The sequence below is a fragment of the Canis lupus genome, chromosome 4 (assembly GCF_048164855.1).
Source record: "Canis lupus baileyi chromosome 4, mCanLup2.hap1, whole genome shotgun sequence".
Lineage (NCBI taxonomy): Eukaryota > Metazoa > Chordata > Mammalia > Carnivora > Canidae > Canis > Canis lupus.
This window is the reverse complement of record NC_132841.1, coordinates 13,783,831-13,808,152: the sequence shown is the minus strand read 5'-3', so window position 1 is coordinate 13,808,152 and position 24,322 is coordinate 13,783,831. Positions and strand designations below refer to the sequence as shown.

At 39.5% G+C, this 24,322-nt stretch overlaps 1 protein-coding gene across 4 annotated transcripts in view; it reads left to right on the top strand.

Annotated features, from left to right (window-relative positions):
• The first annotated feature begins 531 nt into the window (after positions 1-531).
• Positions 532-24,322, top strand: part of RHOBTB1 (Rho related BTB domain containing 1) — a 117,684-nt gene continuing 93,893 nt past the window's right edge. Inside the window, exons 1-2 of one of the 4 annotated variants that reach the window (XM_072823206.1) lie at positions 532-677; positions 15,317-15,418. The gene's annotated coding sequence lies outside the window, so the exon portion shown is untranslated. Of the gene's footprint in view, positions 678-1,037; positions 1,196-1,320; positions 1,589-11,875; positions 12,046-15,316; positions 15,419-24,322 lie in introns of those variants that run through there. The other 3 variants (XM_072823205.1, XM_072823203.1, XM_072823207.1) reach the window with 3 other exon arrangements.

Genomic DNA, 24,322 nt, shown 5'->3' with positions numbered 1-24,322 from the left:
CAAACTCAAGCAAAATGGTAAAACTGAAGAATGAGGTCTACAGATAATTTTCAAATCTTATTGCCAATGATTGCAGACTGTCTCTCCCATAAACTTTTATACCAGCTGTTAAAAGCTCTCCAAATTGTTTTTGTTGCATTTCATTTTCGCCCCTCCTCCATATAGCCAGGGAAATGAAATAAAAATTAAAAAAAAAAAAAAAGACGACTTAAAGAGGGGAAAGTTCTGGAGACTTGAAAGTGCAAAGTAAGGAGCGGCCTATGTAATCCTGGTCACTAGAAGGTCTCAACTAAGCAGAAGTGACCACCCTTGGAGCTTGGGGCAGAGCTGGCACGTAACGTATTGGTTTCCAGCATTGACTTTTTATTTAAAAATGAAGTTCCTTTAACCCTCCCACGGAGATGTCACTCTGGCCAGGGTTTGGGAAGGCGAACGTGCGGGCGGCTGCAGTAACGACAGGGAGGCTCTGTGTAAAGTCCCCGACGCGACACCGAGTGATGTGTAGTTTGTGATGTCAGCAGAAGCCGCAGATAGCATCGCTCGGTTCCTATCTCTTGGCTAGAGAACGTCCCTACAAGAAAAGGCTGACCCTTGACACGGCCAGAACTTTCCCCAGACTTGGCCTCCGCTGGTAGAGGGCGTCGCCCCCCTCCTGGCGCCCCCCGGGAGTCCCAGAGGTGGGTCGTGGGGTCGCCGACTGTGGGCGCGGCCCCTGCGGCCCTCCCTGCGCGGCCGAGGGCGGGGTCACGGCCGCTCGGGCCGACCGGGCTGGGGGCCCCGAGGGCGGGGGGGGGCGCCGCGGGGTGCCCGCTCGGGGCGGGGGGGGGGGTCCAGGGCGCCGCCCGGAGGTCTGCAGGCCCGCAGCAGCGGGGCGGGGCGGGGGGACCCGAGGACGGAGACCCGGGCCGGGGGGCGGGGGGGCGGCTCTCCCAGCCCGAGCCCAGCCGGGCCGCCGAGCCTCCAGCGTCCGCAGGTAGAGCCGGCGCGGGCCGGGCGGGGCGGGGCGGGGCGGGCACTCCCGGGGCCCCGAGGGGCGCGCCCCCGGCCCGTCACCCGCACTCTCAGGGACGCGAGGGCTTGGAGCATCCCTCGACACCCCGGAAGGGGGGTGACCTGGCTACCTGACGCTGACCTCCTGACAGCTGCCCAGCTGCACTGAGAAAGCACAGGGACGCAGAGGGCGCGAGCTGCCAAGGTACTCTGCTTGTTTTCTGCACCCTCCAACCTAACTGTCCTCCAACACACACGCACACACACACACACACACGCACACGCAGCGCAGGAGGAGGCGGAGGCCTGAGGGATTAGAGGGATAGAGACACTGTCACTCAGAAGAGATTAGGATCTGGGCAGGACGTGTCCCTGCTGGACTCTTCAGAAAGTAGATGCAGCGTCTGCGGCTCCTCGCGTCCAGCCCTCAGGTGATGCGTGGCTGGTTTTCCTTGGTGCGGGAGCTCTGAAAGCCCAGGCTCTAAGAGGTCTGGGTCAACAATGAGACTGTCGTCCGCGGAGGCTTTCTGGGCCCTGCTCTCCCACACCTTCTCGTGTCTGGAGGAGGGCCACATTGGAGGATCCTAAAAAGTTTGTAGTGAGTGTTCCAAGTTGCTTAGTGTTTCTGATTTGTGACTCTTTGAGAAAAGAAAATACAAACTTTCTTAGTTTGAGTTAGGTTTGATTTTCTTTCACATACATGCATTCATTTTAAGAGAATTGGTGATATTAGAGTGTGGGTCCAGTATGTACGGCATCGTTAGAACTGAAAACCAAATTTACAGTATAGTTGCAGGAAAAAAAAATGCTTCCTAATGTGTATTTTTATGTGCTCTGTTCCTGGGATGTGTCTCTGTTGGGAATGCTGTCAATATCACCTTGGTGTCTTGTGAAGTTTCCCCTGATGTTGGCCACCTGACTTGGGATGGGCTCCCTTCTCCTTTCTTGTGTTTCAGGAGGGCACCAACCTACTTGCCGGCCTCTAGCCTTGGTCTCTGGTGGGAGGAAAAAAGTATCAAAGGTGTGCTCTTAGCAAGGAGGCAGCAAGGAGGAATGCTGTAGATTTTTTCCCCATTAAAGTTTTCACGTATTGGCAATTTAAAACCCAAAGCATTGTTTACCACCTGTCAGCCTCACTCGTAAGTGTAAGGATTAACTAATAAAAGATTTGTAAAATGTTTCCTGAATATAAAACTCCATAAATATGCAAAATAGTAATAATCCACCCATTGTTAAATTTATGTAGCTGCTTCTGCCGTGCATACAAGATGATTTAGAATGCATGTTTCCTGTCAATTAAACAATGAGTTTGGAGAAAAATAATGAGTTCAATTCACATCCTATGAAACTTTGAAATAAAATTTTTCCCATAAGGCACCATCGGCAGAGAATCATAAAGCAAGCAGCATTTCAAAAGTTATATATGGAATGGCACTTACCTTATGGCTGGGGGAAAAGGGACCCAGTGAACTCCTGAAACTAAGAAATATTCAGCCCTAGTTCAGTGTGCCAGAACCATAAATATTCCCTTACGTTTTGCATAAGTCTAAGGGGAAAGCAAACAGGTTTTGTGGGATGGCCTTAGAGCTGGCTGTCCGCTTTAATCCATGAAATATGCTTCTCCATATTTTAAGGCTGAAGTTCAATCTGTGGTTTTGCTCACAATGAAGAAAATCTTCATAGTTACTTAGATAAATTATTCATTCCTCCAATATCATGGGCTTGGTTTTTAAGCATCCTTAATACCAGCAATCATTTTAATATCCTGCAGATAATTAAATTAATTTGTTCCCAGTGGATTGAGTGACATGTTAGCATCACATTTTTCTCTTCATGTGAATTTAATAATAAAGGGTGTCACTTTTCTGCTTACTGGTCTCCTGGAGTAAAACCTGTTTCTTATACGCTAATTCTAAGTATAAATATTACGAAGGATGGTCTTTTCTGTTTTATGAAGACAACTGTAGATTCCCCCACTAACAGACTAAGTCGTGAGCAGAACCACGAATTTGGGGATGTTTTTCCTTGATGTCTCTCCCCAGTCAGCGGCCTTTCCTCATTTCCTCCACTCAGCCCTCAGATGGATAGCTGCTCAGCTGGGCACTGGCCTGGTATTCCAGAACTTCCTCTCTGTTACACTCTTCCTTTATCCAAATAACTTAACCTCTGCCCCTACGTATTTTCCAACAATGTGGTATGGGTGAGAGACCACTAGGTGAAGAATCAAAGGAGTTTGCATCTATTGGGCAGCTGTGATATACCAGGCACCGAGCCACATTTTCTCACTAAATCCCTGTAACAATCTGATGTGGTCGATGTCATCTGTGTCTCACACAAAAGAAAACTGAGTCTCAAAGAAGCTCTGGTGCCCATGGACAAGCAGTTTATGAGTCAAAGAGCTAGGATTTGAACCAAAGCATTGTGGTGCTTCCTGCTGCATTATGATCCTGACCCCTCAGAAGGGCTCACATTCTGGACTGAGGTGTGGAAGAGTTCTCCCACCAACTGACTGGCCATTTGACCTCAGATGAGTCCCTGAAGCCCTCTGGGCCTCTGATTTCCTTTCTCTAGTTTTGGATGAAATTATCTCTCAGAGATGGATGTTTGGATGCCAAGCACATAAACTGCTCCTCCCAAGGGATTCCAGAATATGCTCTTCCCTGCCTGGGTCTTTCCTCCAACCCCCTCCTTGGTCTATCTTTTTTTCTTCCTTCAGGTCCAAGTAAATATCGCCTCCTCCAAGAGGCTTTTCCCAAACACTTTTCTGATATTTTCTCTCTCAGGCCCAGTGATCCCTTTAAAACACTGGTTACAAACAAACCACTTATTTTATTTACACACCAGTTTATTGTTTTTTAAGGATTTTATTTATTTATTCATGATAGACAGAGAGAGAGAGAGAGAGAGAGGAGACAGGCAGAAGAAGCAGGCTCCATGCAGGGAGCCTGATGTGGGACTCGATCCCGGGACTCTCACGCCCTGGGCCAAAGGCAGGCGCTGGACTGCTGAGCCACCCAGGGATCTCCCTACACACCAGTTTATATGTGGCTGTTGTTTTTATCTTCAGACTGTACGTTGCATGAGGCCAGATCTCCTTTTGTGTGACTTTTGTCATTATTGCATTCCCAGGGTCTAGCACAGTGACACATGGCACATAGCTGTGATCAATATGTGTGTTGAATAATTATGAATTATATGATTATAACTGTATAATGAATAATTATCTCCTACAAAGGACATGTGCTAATGGCCCATATATTGTCCTATCCCTGGAAAAACCCCAATGAAGTATCATCGATCTTACACTGTTACAGTGAGCCTAAATTATGAATGGGGATCTAGGCATAGTAATGGAGATAACCTGACTATCCTGGGACACACTGGATAAACAGACACATGGTCCAAGCCCCATATTTTACAACAGAGAAAACTGAACCTCAGAATGATAATAGGAACTTGGGTTGATAATAGGAACTGGAGACCAACTGATGGTCCAAACCATTGTTTTATTGATGAGGACACACAGAACATAAAGTACAGAACCTATGCGTCCTGATTTCCGGACTAGCACACCTCTCACCAAGAAGTCAAAAATCTCAGGGACAACCCAGTCAACAGGGGTAGGAAGCTTTAGGCAATGATACCTTTTTTTCCAGAAACTCCAAAGAGGCTTAGGTTTCCCAGACCAATCCTAGATAGTAGCATTAGTACACAGAAGAATATTCTACTTAAGATAATCTTATTTTAAAATTTTGTATGGCCTGTATAAATTTCAGTGACTCATTTACTATTTTAATGATCCAGCAGGCAGCCTTTTAATACCTATCATTAGTTTACCAGTTCTGTTTAAAGGCTGGGGAGCTCCAAATGGCAAATTTACAGGGCTGAGCATTTACCACTACCATGATAGATTCAAGATACATTTAAAGGATGATTGATATTTTGAACTCCAAATGATGATGGCTTGTTTTTAAGGACTAAAATAACTTTTCTTCTCTAACTTAAAGTGCAATCCTTGCTAGAGTATTACATCCCATAAAAAAGCAGTCCTTAAACTTTAGAGGGCATAAAAATCATCTGGAAGGCATTTAAAAACCCAGATTGCTTAGAGCCTTTCTGCACATTTCTGAATTAATAGGTCTGAGATTGGACCCAGACAACTGCATTTTTAACACCTTTCGTGATTTTCTCAAATAGTCTGAAGACCTTACTTTGAGATTACTTTGAGATCCAATAATAATTTTAGTATGTTTTGAACTTTTCTAGGTTCCTTATAAGAGGATTTTTTTAAACAAAGATAATTGGAGAAAAGCTTGATGTGTTTGAAGCTAGCAAATAGCACACTAGGTATGATGGGACTCTGTTTCCTTGTAGCAAAATAATGGTATACCTACTGAGTTAGATATCAGCCCCAAATCAAGAATATTACAAAATGTTTCTGTTGGATCACAAGAGTAAATCAATTAGCAAGAAATGTTCAGTGTTAAGTTCTATGGAGCAATAATGAAGCCCCTTGCCCTCTAGGTGATTACATTCAGTGTAGTAGAAAGAGAAGATTAATATCCACAAAACATTCAAAGAAAGGGTTGCAGATCCTGTACAGCATGCTTGCTTAAATTTGAATTTCAAATACACAACAAATCATGTTTTAGTATAGGCATGTTCCATATAATATTTTTATTTGCTAAATCTGGCAACCTTGCTCAGTGAACATTAGCATTTAATGTCATTACTTTCCAGAACTTGGGGGTAGGCAGGGGGTGGGGAAGCAAGGGGTTGGGGATTGGTAATGCTGAGTGGTTGTTAAGCTTTGAGAAATTGATAAAAGCTCTGAACACAATCCTGAGGAAAAAATACCCAATGGCACTTTCCAACAGAACCATCATACTACTCCAAGGATCCCAGGCTGCTGAAGCCCTTGGGGACATCTGATTCATCCGCAACATAGACAGCAGAGGCCAGCTCTTTAAACTATTTCCTCTGGGCTGGTGGCTCTAGAAGGTAGCTTGGAAAAGTGGAATGTGAAGTTGGCCTTTAAGAGCAGGGGAATTTAGCTGGATTGTGGGTTTAGGAGACTTCTTAAAGCTTTGACAGAAGGCAGGTTCCCTTAGGCTCTGAGATGTATTTAGTACGGAATATTGATAAATTAGCTTGGACTGGTTTTTTAAAAGTCCAGATTATGGACAACCTTAAATTCTAAATAGTTTAGACTGCCTATATTGGGAAACAGTGTGTCCTTCGTGACATGTCAATTAGAGATGAGAAGATGATCAGACAATGGGAGATGGCACAGTGGAACTGTAGGCTGCCTGGGTTCTAGTCTCTACAGGCCTGGTGCAAGCTCTTTCATTAACAAGCTAAGAAGCCTTCAGGGTGTATGCAGTTTCTCTAGGTCCCAAGCTCCTAAACTGGGAATTTAGGATAATAATAGGAGCTATCAACAGGGTTGTTGTGAGGATAAAATGAAGTTGTACAGTGCTTGGCACAGTGGAAGATACCGCATAAATATTCAATCAGTGGTATCTAGTGCTAGGATACGCTACCACTGCTACTACCGCCCTTATTGCCTAACGGCGAATGGGTGGCCCAGCAGCCTCCAAAAATGGTTTGAGGGAGTAAAAAAAGAAAAAAAAATGATTGTTTGATCTGGATTTGTATAAACTTTTAAAATCTCCCTTTTCCAAGTTAGAATTTTGTAATCAAAAGACAGCACGGAAGCAAGTTAGTAAAATAATGTTTGTACTTTTAATGGAGGATGTTAAATACATTTGACTCTTCGTTATTTTTCCTAGGAGAGGGAATATTGTGAACAATCTAAATCATACACTCTGATCCAAAGTCAAGGAACCTTTAATTGCATGTGTTACTCTTAAATAGAAGATTTGCCATCTTAACTGTTTCGTTTAGGCTAATATTTAAATTAATTTGCACATGATAAGCTCAGGCTAATCATTCAGAAAGTTGTTCCCCAAAGCCATTTAAACCACAAAGCAGATGAGTTTATCAGAGATAATTCACACAACTACCTGCCTTCCCAGGGCTGGCTGATGATACTGGAAATGGGATCACAGGGGCTCTGGAGTCAGACTGTTTAGGTTCCAATCCCAGCTGTCTCCTGTGACTAGCTCTGTGACCAGGCAAATGGCTTTGCTTCTCTAACCTGAGTTTCTCCGTATCTGTAAAACAGAACTAATAATAGCCCTTACCTCCAAGGGCATGAGCACAGAGTTCTCACGTGGTTTCCTGTACACAGTAAGCGTCCCATAGAATTCTACGACCTCAGTGTCATCTTCATCTTATCGGTATGTCCTTTAATATATGTATAAAGAATTTAATTCAGGAAAGCAACTAATAATGTGGGAGATATTTATGATCTTTAGTCACATCTTAATTTATTGATTTACACAGCCAGGGCTATTTAGAGCATTTTCCAAACCACAGAATACAGTGTTCTTATTTCCAAGAATTTTTAATCCTAGCTTTCATTATGTGTCGCTTTCCCCAGCTCATCCATCTTCAACTTTTACAGGGTGATTGGTGCCTTTCTAAAGAGCTTTGGGTTTCAAACTGTATATTAAAGCGTCTGGGCCATAGAATTTACTTGGCTCATAAACCTATGGTACGGAACAATTCAGGATTGGTTTACGGTACATTATAGTTACATGTATGGCAGTTATATTTTATTTGGTCTGTGCTGAGCACCTTGAGGGCATCTCTCATATTGCCTTGAAGATGGTAGATTCAAGTACTTCTTGAATGAAGTTAATGTATAATAAAATACATAGCATTCTTTTTCTGAGGATAAGTTTCCCTCACTTTAGGAAATCTAACTTTTAAAAAAAATGAAAACAAGGAACAAACTTCTATGCATAAGATCATTAGTCTGATATTTCTAGACTGAAGTACTGAAGTGAATATCATTCCTATTTCCTAGAAGATCTGTGGATTATAACATGTCCCTTAGAGGCTTTGCATTAAGCTGGTCCCTCGATCTCAAATATTCTCCCCTCAGATAATTGCTTGTTTGTTTTATGTTCATTTTTTTATTGTCTACCTTCACCCTCCCCCACTGGACTAGAAGTACCCTGAGGTTAGAGGTCAAGCCTACACATTTATCACTATTTACTGCTCTAATAGCTACCTAGCATCTATTACAGTGCCAGGCACTTAGTGGGTTGTCAATAAATAGTCTGTCAATTAGTTGAATGTTAGAAGACCAAGCTCTGATTATTCCACTGCAAAGCAGTAATATTTTTTTTTAATCTTTTGGGTCAAAGTCATCTTTCAGAATTGGATAAAATCATGAAATACCTCATTAATAAAATTTTTCATGCTCAGAATTTTTCACATAATTTGAGTCCATGGACCTCCGCTAGGAATCCCAGTTCTAAAAATATATATAAATATTAAGAAAATCTAACTGAAATATTAAACTAAATATCACAAAAACTTTAATTACTACGAATACCAATGTGTTAATATTCATGCATCTATAGTAATAAATTATATGCTGCCTTGGGAAAATTCTGCAACCCTCCAAAGGGAAAAAAGGCATCTACAAATGTTGAATGTTTTATTTATACGCTGGAAAGGATTTAAGGCTTATAGAGAAAGGCTAATAAAAATACATACTGTACAGCAGTATAAAATATATTTCAAATAGGTAAGAAAAAATGAGCCAAAGGAAAAAAATAAGGCTAAGAACATAAGATGGGGCCAGGAGAGAGATTCATACTCAAAATTTATGCCATGAAATGCAACACTCTTGCTAGAAGATAGTAACAAATTTTGTTCTCAGTTTTTTAGTAGCCAATGCAGAGAAAAATATAATCAGTGATGTCCTGCAGAGGGTCATGTTTTATATATACTTATATATGAATACGTGGATGTGTATTTAATAGCAAACTGCTTCTTAAAAGAAGAACATTTCAGTGTCATAATAAAGAATGGAGATTATATTTCCAATGTTCATTTGTGGAAAGTGTCCTTGTACCTGAGCCTGAAATAACCTATAACAAATGTTCAAAAATAACTGGCACGGGGATGTTTATAATGAAGATGTTACAGTTTTCCGTAATTTCTGTCAACAGGCCTTGCAGAACAAGGCCTCAGTGGGTCAGTAAGACCCTCGTAGAATTCAGAGGAGGAGGAGTCGGGGACAGATGAGGAAAACAAATGGTCCTTCTCCATTGTCTTACACCCATCAGCTCCCGCACCATTCCACCCTTTCTGCCACTGCATGCTATTTAAAAAGAGATGCCCGAAGCTCTCCTTCCCTTCAAGGCGTCTGCACCTAGGATGTTGACTAACATTGTTATTCCCCTTCACCTTAGATTCCTTGGATAACAGGCTGTCAGGAACTTCTACGCCTTCTCTCTTTGAGAGAGCAAATACAATAACTAGCTTCTCGGAACATTCTGTGGATTTGTGGCTTTCTCGGAGGGTCTATATAAATGGATCACATTGACAGCTTTATTTGTCATTCTTAAATGGAGTGTGTTTTTCCCCCTTTGAGTTAAATCAAAATCAGATGGCATTTCTTATTTCAATGTGGAATGTTTTTACTCTCATAATTGCAAAATTGCATTCATAACTGATACTATTCTAATTTACAAAATTTGTGTTTTATTATTGGGGGGGTTCTATTTGGAAAGTAACTGAGGGAAAACAACTTATGCAACATTTTCGTTTTGCCTATTTATTGAGATCCCGATATAGTTGCTAGAATTCTGTTGCCATATGGAAGCAGAGACAATTATATTGCATGTAATGACATGGATTTTAGAAGCAAGGATATAAAAAGGCATACCCAGCAGAATACCCACAATCCAGAGACTAAAACATTTTTGAAACCTCTTCTCTCCTTTGCCTCCCTAGCACATCCCTGGTCTCAATCATCTTCCTCTCCTTGCAGTAGCTCTTGTTCAATATATGCAGTAGGGTTGGAAAGCACTATATTCATACCTTAGCATATTTCTTATATGCTAAAACCAGTTGCTTTAGCCCAGGTAAAATTTTCCATTAAAAAAATCCCCATCACTCCCATCAACCCACTACTAAATCTGTGTGAGAAAAGAAGCCCTCCTACTTTAATTTCTTAAATCCTCCCAAAGCACCCAGTGCTCCCGTTACTAATCTCAATGCTGTGCTTATCTTTAGAATTTTTAAATGCTACGCAATGGGTACATTTTTCACACTGAATTTATATGTGTTTATTTCCATGCTCATTTTATACACGTGTTCAATAAAGTCAACTTTACTGAGTACCCACTAAGTATCAGACATTGTTAGGATACAATGAACTGCTTTCATATCCCTGCCCTTGTTTGGCCCACAGGCTGGTGGGTGGGGAAAAGACAGTGAAGAAATTACACAAATAGGTATGAAACTGAAATTGTTCTAAATATGCCACAGAGAAGAGCCACAAGGTTCTGGAAAGTGATATCTAAATGACAGACAGGAGTCAACTAGACAAGGAGTACAGGCAGCAGGCATGTCGTGGAAGGTATGGGAAGCTTCGCGATGTATGGCAAGAAGAGAATGGAAGCAACGTGAGGGATTGAAGGGAGATCAAGTGGCTGGAGTACAGAGAGCAGGGGCGAACAGAACGAGTCTGGAGACATGATCAGCGGCTGTCACCACGAAAGGCTTTTTAGCCATAGCAAAAAAATATGTCTTTATCCCAGAACCAATGAGGAGGTTGGGAGAGGCGAGTGGGAGGATCATAATTAGTCACATCATCGATTCAATAATTCAAAGAAATATTTCTGGCTACAATGCAAAGTATGCGTTGGCCAGGGGAGAAAGTTACACAGCCCAGTTGGACATTAACAGTACCGAGATCCTGATAGTATGGCCTAGGGGAGGAAGGATGAGATGCTGGTGATTGCTAACAAGAAAATAGATTCAAGAGGCATAGAGGAGGTAAACTGACAGGCCGTCTTCTGCAGTATTTATGGAGAGCCCATACGGAAGTATAAGGGAACACAGAAGGAGGAAGATGTTAAGTTCAGATGGACATATAGAGTTTGAGTTCTGTAGAAAACATTAGAGGACAGACCCAAAAGACATTGGACTATGGGTGTGGAGCTTGTCAGAAAACTCTAGGGTTTGGATGTAAACTTGTGACTCACCTTTAATCCATAGTTCTGGTTATGATGGCTATGACCCATAGATGAGACTATCTACAGGAAGATTATAAAGTGAGTGGTGGAACAGAATGCTAGGACCAAAGTCTTGAATTCAAATCCATAACAGCCAAGCAGTAAAGGATGAACTTGGAAAGGATGAAAGGAGGAATGAAATAGAAGGAAACTCAGGAAGTTGCCAGATCACAGGGAGCAAGGGAGCAAGGATTTCATTTCAAGAGGGTGGGAGTGGTCAGTTGGCTTGGATGTGGAAGATTGAGAGCTGTTTATTTTATTTAGCAAGAGTGGAGAGCACCAATCAGGAGAGAATTGTTTTGAATGAAAATAAAGAGAGATCGCTAAGTGGTATGTATGGGAACTAGAGTTCTAACTGCTTCTATTTGGGGCCGTGCCTGTTTGAGAATATTTCACATTTCATATTTTACATCTCTCTTAACAAAGATACTTGGGGAGCTGGCATGATAGACAAGAAAGCCATTTTGGCATGTCTGTGACCAGTATAGAGTAGAACTGGGGTGGGTTTTGAGCAGAGAGGCCCTGTGGCCTGAACTGGAGAGAAAATGTGAACCTGACAGCAAGGAATTTTATGAGCACAGCACTGCGTGTTCCTCCACCCAGTGGTGCTTGTGTGACCAGGGTAAATAAACCAGATGTTCATGAAACAGTATTGACCCGCCTCACCCACTTGCTGGCATCTGTGAAAGAGGAGGAGGCTGTGGGCTGATGCATTGCACAGCACATTCTCAGCAACTCCTCTGAGGTGAACTGCAGCCTCAACTTCCCTCCCAGCACCTGCCACGACACAGACGTCTGAAGGGGAAGGGCAGAGTAGAAGTTAATACCTTAGCCAGCGAGCGCTGTGACGAGGCAAAGCTCAGACTGCAGAGGCGTGAGCTGCCAATGGGAGGTAAGAAAAGAAAGATGACTATTGGTAATTATTTGCAGTAGTTTGGCTACAAAAAAGGGAAGCAAGAGATTGGAGGGCAGCTGGAGAAAAACACTTATTCAATCAACAAATACTAAAATATATATGCCAGGCACTAAGAGAGGTACCAGGAAGATATTTTCCAGCCCTCATGGGCGATCTGCTATAAGAGATTTCATGTGATAATCTCAAGCGCATAGTGACTAAATATTTTGCGATCTGATTCACTGAAACAAATGCAGCATCTTCCTTCTGATACAAACCTTACTTGCTTTATAAAATAATCAAATCTGTGTTAAAATAAAAGAGAGGTAAATAACAAGTCCACATCTACTTTTCTTTTTCTCATCCTCTTTCCTTTCATTCCTTTAGTGTCCCAAATTTGGACAGTCTTGCTATTGTCACTTATTCAGAAAGTATTTTCTAGAATGGTGTTCTTAATCCTTTGTTCAGAGCCTCTCATAGTGCTAATTGATGTTTCAAAATCATCTAATCTATAATTTATAGAGCACCTACATAATGAAATATGGAATATTACCCCAAGGAAGTTAGAAATGTGAATAAATCAGGGCTTCCCTAGCTAGACTGTAAGCTTTATGAGGGCTTTTGGCACTGCTGTGTTTAGAGCTTTGGAAAATAAAGTCAAGGGAGCCTGGTGGCTCAGTTGGTTGAGCCTCTGCCTTCAGTTCAGGTCATGATCTCAGGGTCCTGGGATTGAGCCCCACATCCCCAAGCAGGGAGTCTGTTTCTCCCTTTCCCTCTGCCCCTCCCTCTGTTCTTGCTTGCACACTCTCTCTCAAATAAATAAATGAAATCTTTTTTTAAAAAGAAAAGAAAGAGTTTACTATAAATGGGATTCTTGTAGTAAGGTTGCAGTGATCCTTGGGTTTGAAGAGAAAGGTACACTAAATTCTTACACAAGAATTCAGGAAAATCCCTAAAAGAGGTAGTATTTGAACTGTGCATTAAAAAATGAGCATTTCAGACAAGAGGAAGCTAGCAAGCAAAATCACAGAGACAGGAAATCACTTGGAGAAGAGGAAGAATGAAGAGAAATGGTTTGGAATATTTAAAGAGATTATATGGAAAGTAGTAAATGCACCAACCTGGGATCTTGGGAAGCTCTGCCAAAGAGTCCCTAAACTCGATCCTACACTGACTGGAAGTATCAGAAGTTTTCAAGCAAGTGGAGAAGCATGGGGTTCAGGAAGAAAACCGGGATCATCAGGAGAGCTGGGAGGTGATGGGGACTGGAAGCAGGGAGTACATGAGATGGGAGGCCACTGCCTGGATGGGAGATGGTGGACGGTGGATGAGTTTCTGCCATCATGATGGCCTTGGACATGTCAAAGGGAAGTGGAGCTTCTTGTGCACAAAGGGTCATAGTCAGTTATTTGTGTGTGTTTGGAAGGTGCAGTGATGGGGGAGAATGAAGGGGATGCCATATTTTCAAGCCAGGGAGAGTGACAATGCCACTGATTTTAGGTATGGAAAAGCAAATTCAGGACATGATGGGGATAAGGATCTAGCCCAGAAAGCATGAAAAAAGGTGTTAATTTAAGACATTTAAGCCATTGGTGTAAATGAAATTGCTGCAAAGTGAAGAACCTTGATGAAGGCCCACATTCAAGGAAGGGAGAAGAAGAGGGAGAAGAGGAAAGTTGAGAGGAATTTCCTGCAAGATTGGAAGTGAAATCTCAAAGAAGTCATGAAAAAACATGTGGATTTCAAGGATGAGGACTGTGATTTGTTTCACTTATGTAGGTGATTCTTGAACAACATGGGCTTGAAGCACAGGAGTCCACTTATAAGCAGATTTTCTTATAAATATAGTACAGTCTATAAATGTATTTTCTCTGCCTTATGATTTTCTTAATAACATTTTATCTGGCTCACTTTTTTGTAAGGATACAGTATATAATCCATGGGACATACCAAATATGTGTCAGTCAACTGCTTATGCTATCAGTAGGGCATCCAGTCAGCAACAGGCTATTAATAGTTATGTTTTGAGGGGAGTCAGAAGTTATATGCAGATTTCCAACTGTTGAGGGGTCAGCACCCCTCACCCCTGCTTTGTTCAAGGGTCAGCCATATAATCATTTGGTTGTATCTCCTTTTCCCTTCCTTTTCCTTTTGAATAGGCCCCATGGAAGGGGTGCAGCTGTCAGTTCTGTATCATATCTAGGTTCACACTTCCTCCCTGCAGCTCTCTCCTCTACTTATGAACGAGCGGTGGCCAGCCTACAGTCACCATCAGTGACTTCCCTCGGAAGCTCCTCCCCACTACTGAACATGATTTAAGGAAAGAAACTGCATGTGTGTGAATGTGCGAACTGCATGTGCGCATGTGCACAATCAGGGAGAAGTGCTGGATGATTTGTTAATTGGGAGTCAGTGGGTTTGTATATAGTATTTCCCTAATTCAAGTTTCATGTTTGTCTCTAGGAGTAATAGAATTTTATGACGATAATAACTACCTCCAAAAATAAACACTGTTTTGCCCTTCAGCTTCAGGTAGGCAGTCAGCCCCACTTTTGTGAAATAGTTCATTTTATTTCACTGTCCGTATATTATGTTGTCCATGAAAAATTTCCCTATTATTTTGTATCAGGAAGATTTCTTTAGGGGAAGTAATGCATTTTCTCCTTTCTAAGTTATAGAAGAAATTGTATTCTCCTTTTACCTAAATTACCAAAAATTCCAACCCAAATGGTAACTTCAATTATTTCAACTGTCGACCAATATAGGCAGCATGAGAACTTCCTCCATTTTTTTACTCTCAGTCCTGTTCTTTTTATTCATATTTCATTATTTTTCTATTTGGAAGCCACCCCAAATCTTTAAGATGAAGAGCCAGGGCATAAATAAATAATACTTTCACTCTTAACTAAAAGTCTTTCCACACATCATCTCCTATGATGGCTAGAACAAGCCACTGACTATCTAGTACTATTACTCCCACAGGAGCCACGAGGCAGCAAAGCCTCACTGAAGTTAAGGACATAAAGTTCACTCAGACAAGTACTGAGTGGCAGTCAACCTTTGGGTCTTCTTTCTCTAGGGGCAGTGGTCATTTCAGCCTATCTGGCTCAAACTTTTGTTGGCAGCAGGCTGATGGTTAGATGGCATATGGTTGGCTGTCATAGCTCTTGTCCAGATGAGAACTAACCACTGACATTAGAAACTAGTATTGTTTTGAGCAGTTTTCTTCTTGACGATGAAACAGTCCATGCTTCTATCTCCTCCCCAGATTTTATAACATTCAAGAAGCACATGAAAGAGGCCTCTCTCATCAAGTATTCTTGATTAAGTTATGAAAATGGAATTGAAGCCTGTTCTCTTCCTTCGTATGGTAAGTAACTACTAACTTGGGTAACAGATTTGCCTTTTAATTTCCTTTTAATTTCCTCACAATATTTACAAAAGAAATGTTTCTGGTGTGAAGATAGCATGATTTATAAATAATATCCAGATCCGTCTTTGGAATATTTCCTTGAAAAGGGGAATATTCCATTTTTTAGTACAATTGTGATTTTCATAAACTCCAGTTTAATAGATTTTATCTGGCTTGGGATTGGAGTCATTTTGAACTACATATGAGTTTGATAACATAACTCTTCTACTCATTTTATACACCCTTTTAATTCTTTGGTGCAAATTGACATGTGGACTCTGAAAAGTCATGGACACATAAAAGGAAGATTTAGAAATGCCAGATTGCTGTGTAGTGGCATTTCTCTTCATTCCAGAAGCCCTAGTTTGGAGCATCCACCCCTTTTGGCCTGGGCACCAACTGTCTTTAACTAGAAAAACATATCACTTTGCAAATGATTAGAACTGAGTCACCCCATGTGAGCAAAATCCACTTTTAAAGAAAGGGCGATGTTATTAAGTTCTTTCACCAGGATATTATGCCTGAAGGACTTAAAATGATTTCAGACAGTTCACTCCTTTGTTCTCCCCCAAGATCATTTGTTTTTTCACTCTTCACTGTATTTTACTTTTCTTTATATATATGTTCTAATGCATGTTGAAAAGAAAAATTCTGTATGTATAGCTGTGAATATTCATTAATAAATTTCATTTATTCCAACAAATTAGAAAAGTAGGCATATCTGAATTTGTGGGCAGACTGAATTATAGATAACTTTCAAACAAATGTGGGCTTTATTCTTTAAACTACATATAGTAACTCCAACAAAACATTACAAAGTAGAAATCCTTAAGGAGACCCTGTAATAATAAATCATATGAACATTTCGTTATTAGCATATAGATTGGATGTATGTAGGAGCTTGTAAAGTGCCTGAGGTTCACTGAAAATACTTTATTCTGTGTCTGAAAAGTGTACGCAAGATTGAAAATAAATGTTTAAAACACCATATATTATCTACCTATAAATAAAGTGTTTGCAAAGCAAAGGTAAAAGTCGGCTCAGCTCATGAAAAAATTATCAAAAGATTTTAAATTTACTGAAGCCGTAAATTAATGAGATATTACCATGTGTGCATAAATAACTTAAAGAATAAAATTTGCTGATCCTTCTCTCATATGGATATTTGTGCTAATGAATCAGGATCCTATTTACTCTATTAGTCCCCAAAGTAATTGCTTATTTGAAGAAGTTCTGTCTTATGGGTTTTCAGTTAATTAAATCCATTTGCATTTTATGCACACATTTTAAATTCTCAAGTCCTATTTTTCATAAGCCAGATTCAAATATGTTCATGTAATAATACCTCTCATTAAGGCATTAGTCTTTCATTTTTAAAGGAACTTTCAGAATAGCCATATGCATAAAATGCTTATTAATGAAATCCAATCAATATTTTAGAAAAGTCAACCCATTTAATGTTTTTTTTTTTAGTTTAAATTTTCCTATTTGTAATGGTGATTACTATGCTGAACATACTTCCAGTTTCTAATTTTTCGGTTAGCTTAATTTATTCAACGATTTTTTTTGCTTTGATTTTGCATGGCAGTTTTTTAACTTCTAATATGCCTTTAGAATTACAAGCAACCTTTTCCCAAAGAGTACTAACTTTTTCAAGGTATGTGCATATTAACTGATTGATCTTGCCAACCCAGTGGGTAGATCCCTAAAACACAAAACAAAACTTTGCTAAATCTAATACTGGAGAACAGAGTATACTAATTCACAAAGTGAGGGATATTTTTAAAAGTATCATTTTCTCCATAGCTTTCAAATACTTGAGAAGTTGTGAATTAAAGTACATAAGTGATAAAAACTAAGTATCTCCACTAAATCCAGACTGTAGAAATCTTCCAGTGCTGCCCTGGCTTGGAAGCTTGAAAAACCTCCTGAATTTAGGAGAGTATAAGTATACAGAAGAGATGCCAGGGAGAGCCACGGGATCCACACAGTAGGCCAGAGTCTAAAACGAAAGCGCAGGGCAAGGCCAGATGCCGGGAAAGGCACCCAGGGGCACCATCTGGAAAGCTGACTTGAAATCCAGTTTTGAAATCATGCCTAACTGAGCTATCTCTAGTGATTATTAGATGTTAATCTAGTTTACAATTTATCTAGGCTTATTAGTTCCTCTGTGCAAAAAAAAAATACAGAATGCCGAGACCGGATACATTTAGGTTCTAATTCCAGCCTAAGATTATATCTGAATCAAAAAAGGATAGAGTATCCAAGTAGAGAAAAAAGAAGAGGAAGCAAGAAAGGGAGAGAAAGAAGAAGGGTATCTGAAAACCAGGAAGAGTATGAATTATTTTGACCTTTTTTGGCAGTATTAAACAATAAGGCACTTTTGTTGACCTCTTAACATGCGATACGAGTATAAAATGGAAAACGTTTTGATACACTGAAAACCTCATATATTTATAATAAAATAAACAAATTTCATTCAATTAAATCTTATTAATTCACTTAACCAATGATCTATGTAAAGTATAATGCCAATAGTATCCTAAAAAGATAACGTTTTCTTTGTAGCTAGAATCGCCCTAAGGAAGCATTTCTTCTCATTTAGACAAAATAGGAATAAAGCACTTGTATTACCACTTGTATAAATTTTTAATACTGAATAAAATATTAGTGTTTAGTGTAATATTGATTCTCAACATAATACTCCTCCATAATAGCATGCTAATTGGTTAGAATTAAATCAGACAGATTCAAAAACCCTGAGAAAAGACCATCTAACACTGGTAATTTTTTTTCATTAGTTTCCAGAATTCCAATTAAAATGGAATTATTCTGCCAAATAAAAGGCCATGGTACAATAAAAGTTCCATGTACTATGTCATGTGCATGCCTTCCTCCTTCCCTGGGCTGTACCCCCACGATGAGATCTAGAAGTGAGGAGGGTGGGAGAGTTCCAATCTCACATTTGTGAGTTCCAATCACACTGTAACAGCCTTCAAAGAGGCAGGCAGTCTCTGTGCATTCCAGCTCTGTAATTTCCTTCCTGTGAGACCTTAGGCATTTTACTTGAAATTCGTAGAGCCACAGTTTCCTCACCAATAATGTTATTAGTCTAATAGTTACAACCTCCTGGAGTTGTTAAGGAGGTAAAAGAAAGATCTGTAGCTACTAGAGGTGATTCCCACTCCCACCACCACCACCAGGAGACATTAGGTAATGTCTGGAGATAGTTTTGGCTGTCACAACTGGAGGCAGTGGGCGTGATATGGATGTCTGAGGAGTAGGATCCAGGGATGCTGCAATTCAAGATGCATAGGACAGACCCCCACAACACAGTCCTCTAGTCCAAAAAGTGAATAGTACCAAGGCTAAGAAACCCTGGAGTATGTTGACATCATGTCTGTAATAGCATAATGTCTGATACACAGGAGGCCCTCAGAAAATATTTGTATAATTACATTGTTATTGCTGTCATTTGTTTGACAAGGAACTCTGAATCACCCTCATGGTATCAGGCCTGAGTCCTGTAAGCAATTCAGTAAGCCCACTGCAAGGATAGTCAGTCATGCCTATCTGCTTGGTCATCTAGATGGACTGGTCAATTGTTAGGTGCCTTCAGGAATGGACTGACCCACTTAACACTTGACTGGTCTACCAAACTAATGGACAAGATTGTACAAAAGTTCATGTACTTTCTTAGAAATTAGGAAAAAAATAGGAAGAGTTGAATAAAAAGTAACCTACAAGTAACAGGTGACTATTACTTTTTAACTCCTACTGTTAGAAATGACTCAAGAGTCTCCTGATGATAATTTACTTTAGAAAATAAACTGATATATGGACAAATGGTTAGGAAATATGGTCTTCTGGTTAAAGGAAGATTAACATAAGATCTTGACAATATCATACACAAATATTATCAATTTCAAATCAACTGAATGCAACAAAATGGTTTTAGCTTCATGTTAAAACAGTTTAGAGAGTGAAAACTCTTGCTTAATGCAGAGTCAAACAGACCTGAGTTTGAATTTCAGCTTTATAACCTTCATGCTGTGTGACCTTGAATAATTTGCCTTCTCTGACCTCAGCTTCCTCATCTGTCTAATAGGCAGACAATTACGTCATAGAGTTATTGAGAGAATTAAGTGATAAAGCATTTGACATATATTAGCAGTGAATAAATGGTAGTTATTACTTCTTCTGGAGACCCTGCATTGCCTTGGGGTTCTTATCATAGCTGTTGGTTCTTGTAAGAATCATAACTATGTGTAGGTACTTTTTATTAATGAAGAAAGCTCCAAATACATCCATTGCCTCAATGAACAAAAAAAAATCTTAGACTTACTTCAATAAAAGTGATGTAAGAAGAAAAAAGAAAAGGTACATATTATATCTGGAATTTCCCAGTGAGAATTTTTTTTAAGGAAAAGGTGGATTTCCTAAATTAAAGAATGAATGATGGGCACATCTTTCTGGCATATTTTAATATAGTTGGTAATCTACTTTTTAATTAGCCACCTAATTACAATTCAATAGAAATTTCCCTAGGTGAGTGTAGTAACCTACTTCAGAGAGAGAAATGGAGCTCTGAGTGGGTGCTCCTACTGTGAATTTTGACACTTTTTCAGGTTCAATTTGTTCTAAGCCTAACTGGCCCAGGAGAGATGGGGAGAGCTCTGTTTCATAACCTAATAATTCTGACTGCCAGGAAGGTTGATTATAAGGCTAAATTCACCTTTTATTAGTATTTTTATTTTTCTCTTTTCTTTGTTCCCTGGAGAAGACTGAACTCTTTTTTTTTTTAATCTTCCCATCATTCAAATGCTTTCAATGTGAAAATGAAAACGTTTACATATAATCCAAACTATGGTTGCCTTCATTTTCTTAGTGGTTTGCTTTCTTCTTAATTCCAGGTTCCCTTACTTCCAACTCCTAAGAATCAAGGGACTGAAAGGCATGAGAGGAGACCATCTCAATGTCATAATCCACACTTGCTTAATTCCACAACCCAGATCTGCTAAGAAGGGAGATTTTTTAGTCTATTCCTTAGCAACAGATGTGTGAATTTCCAAAACCCTAATGGTTACTTTTTATCATTAGTTGCTCATGACCTTAATTTAAAATGTTTTCAAACTCAGCAACTGGTGCTATAGAAATGAAATTGATTGCTTTATTGAATTCTCTGTTGCAACTGGCCTTAACTCTGTGTAGCTATAACTTCAATGTGCTTGCATATAATTGTACACTATTGTCTCTCATTAATTTCTGGCTCATATCCATTAAACGTATGCAGAGAGAAGAGGTGAACTTTTCATTTTAATTAACTGATCTCCTTGCTTTCACCGTTTCCTCCTGCAGTCAATTTTCAATAAAGTATGAGTCAGATCATTTTGTTCCTTGACTCAACACTCTCCAGTAGATCCATTGCAATCAGATTAAAAGCTAGAGCCTAATAATTGTCCTCAAAGCCATATATATTTTAGCCCACCGTGACCACCATCTCCTGCCCAGACTCTCGCATTCACTATACTCCCATCACTCTGATTTCCTTACAATTCTGCCAATACACAGACGTAGCCCTGCCTCAGGGCCTTCACACTTGCTATTTCCTGTCTGAGACTGTCTTCCCCAGTAATCCACATGATTTGCTTCAAGTCTTTGCTCAAATGTCAACTTCTCCATAACTGACCAGCCTTCTAAAAATTCAGTCCCTTCCCACACTTACCATTCTTCTCTAATTTATTTTTCTCCATAACACTTGTAATCTTCTAATACTTCCATTTATTTATTTATTTGTTTGTTTGTTTATTTATTTTCTGTCTCCCTCCAAGAGAATGCGAGTGTCATGAGGGAAGCAATTTTTGTTAGTTTTGACTGGTGTATCCCAAGGCACCTACTCCAATGCCTGGTATCTGGCAGGCACTTGATATACATTAATTAAATGAGTTAAAGTAGAATTACACACTTATTGACCTTATTGCATTTCCCGCAAAGCCTAATTCTCCTTCTATTAGCCTTTATCTTCTGTTGTTCTGCCATTATAGCTCCTTTAGGAAAACTTTGATCCCCCAAACCCCAGCTAGATTTTGGAAGTGGAAGAAACAGTTTTACTGTGTTTCCCTTTAATCACCGATAAACTGTAACTGGGATAAGTTTGCATTTTAGCCGTATTCCTTTCCTATTAGATGAGGAGACTTTTATCACTAAAATAGTGAACTGAGTGGGATAAACTAGATTCCTGATCAGAGCACTCTTGGGTGAATCCTGATCCAAAATAAAGAGTGGAGGGGAAAGGAGAGAGAGAGATACAGATGGAAATGCTAAGCTCTATAAATAGCTATTTGAAAGAAAATGTGGAGAATTATTTTCCTTTGGACCTAGGTCTACTTTTCTTAGCACACATGTTCCTAGCATAAATATTAGATCCTTAAACCTGATTCAAGAAAATACATACTTCCTGATGACAAGAAAGTCATAAATATAGTTAGTTCATGACCAAAGATTAGTCACTGTTTATTATTGCTGGTGACACATGATACATCGGGGAGATTTGGCAATATTTCAGACATCTCTAGTCAGCCATTTATCATTTCATAGTGGAAGATGAGGAGGTATTTCTATATTAACAGCCCCTATAAAAGGAAGTGAGTGAAGAAACATCTGATGTGTTTTATCATTGAGAGTCAAAGGAACATTGACAATGTTAAAAATGTGCTGAGTAGATTACAGGTATTGTACAAGTTGGTCTTCTAAACAATAAGACTCCTTTAAAAAAAAAAAAAGCAGTAGAAGAAGAAAGGAACTATGTTCTATGTTGCTTAGTTCTCCCTTGTGTCCCTGAATGATATTTCTGGACTTGAACTGAAAAACAGAAACTTGATTTATCTCTAGAACCTGTAACATTTTGAGCAAAATGATGGCCTTGAGACCCTGCTACTTGAGGCCACACCATTCTCCCAGCAAAGGATCACACTGTGGTTAGCAATATGCAGAGACCCAATGGACTCGTCCTCCACCCAGTTTAACAATGCTTCCCTATTTCAACCTATAATTTAGAAGAAACCAAAGCAAAGAGCATGTTAACAACTTTCGCCTGATTATAAAATTCAAGCCTGTGTTCTCTTCATCACTATTATGTCCGTGCAAGTGAAAGACATAAAGCTCTTTGGGAAGGGGCTTTAAAAATGGAATTGTGGATATGAATGGCCAAGAACTTTATCTTAGAAATGGTGGGAGCCACCAAAAAGTTTTTAACATAACCAATAACTTCTGCAATGCTTTGCAGAATTCCGAAGAGACATTAAAAATTAAATAAAGAGCCTCAGCTTGGTTTTGTGTATGCTTCAATAGGCAAAAAGATATATTTAATGCAGAGGGTGTTGAATCTGAATTAGTACAAATATTATTAATTTAATGTTCATACTGCATTTTATGGTTTATAAACTGCTTAGCAATAATTTTATATATTTCCCCTCACAGCACCACTGTAAAATATATCAGCATTTTATTTTTCCCATTTTATAGATGAAGCAACCTTTAATAAGTGATCTATTTCTTTCTTGTGCATATTGGTTAACTGGTAAATGATTAATTTATGTCTGCATGAACTTCATCATGCAGAGTATTTATTTTAGTGTGAGTTGGTATTTATTTTACCCACAAAGCATTACAGTATCCAATTATATATGCATGTTTTAAAGGCAGTAAAGCAGCCACCGGTAGTTAATGCAACATTAAGTCAGAGATTTTAAATCCACAGTAAATTCTGAGTGAGGGTATTTAAATCAACCAGCCCCCTTCCCTCCTGCTCTCATCCATGTGGGTAAGCACTGGCCCTTCTAAAAATGATCACGTGGCACTCGTCCAGCGACATGGAAAAGATGTGTTGAGATTTTTCAGAGCTTAAAATCTTAACAGTAAAATAAAGAACCCAAAGGTTTATAATTACATTTGGCAAAAGTGGCAGAGTAAACCAATCCGATTATTTCTATCTGCCTGTGGAACGAACAAGCTGTGCAGTGGTGGCCTTGCTGTCTTGCCTGTTTCCTCCTTCCTCTCTTATCTGCCTTCGTTTCTTCCTTTCATTTTCTTTTTTAATTTAAACTCAATTTTTCAGCATAGAATATAACACTCAGTGCTCATCACATCACATGGCCTCCTTAATGCCCATCATTTCATCAGTTTTTGCGTCACTAAAATGGTGATTGTGGCTGCTAGTATGGAGAAGTATAACCGCGTATGAGGTATGTGTTAAGATTGAATAAAAAGGATAATGTCTCTACAACTCTATCATTTGCATTAACTCTTCAAACTGCACGCTACTGAGATGTCAGCAAAACTGCTTCTCAGTGATTGTGGTCTGTGAAGTCCAAGGTTCTCAAAACACTCCCTCAGCACTGACTCAGGAGTGCCCCTCTAATATCGTTTCATCCTTCAATCCCATAGAGGACAAAGCATTGGAAGGTTCACTCATTCATAAGTCAAATTTTTTAACTAATTAGAAATAGACTTTCTTTTCATGATAATTTATAGCATATAATTTACCCTTATTGATTGATCTCAAGACTCTTAAACGTAGCCGATAAAGCTAGGAATTTTTAAAATTCATGGCAAAGATTCCAGCCCTAATTTCACATGCAAAAGTTTCTGATAAAGTCTAAATATTGGCATGTTAGCTGTCAAAGGCAGATGATTTAAAACACACTGTGTATGTTGGGCACTTAAATGCTTCCAGAATCTCTTTCAAAATTAAAGTGTACTTAAAGATCCAGGAAGTGATACCAATTTTGTGAAAATATTTTTATTATTAAAAATTTTGTACATATTTAAATATAAACTCCATCACATCAGATCTACCAGTAA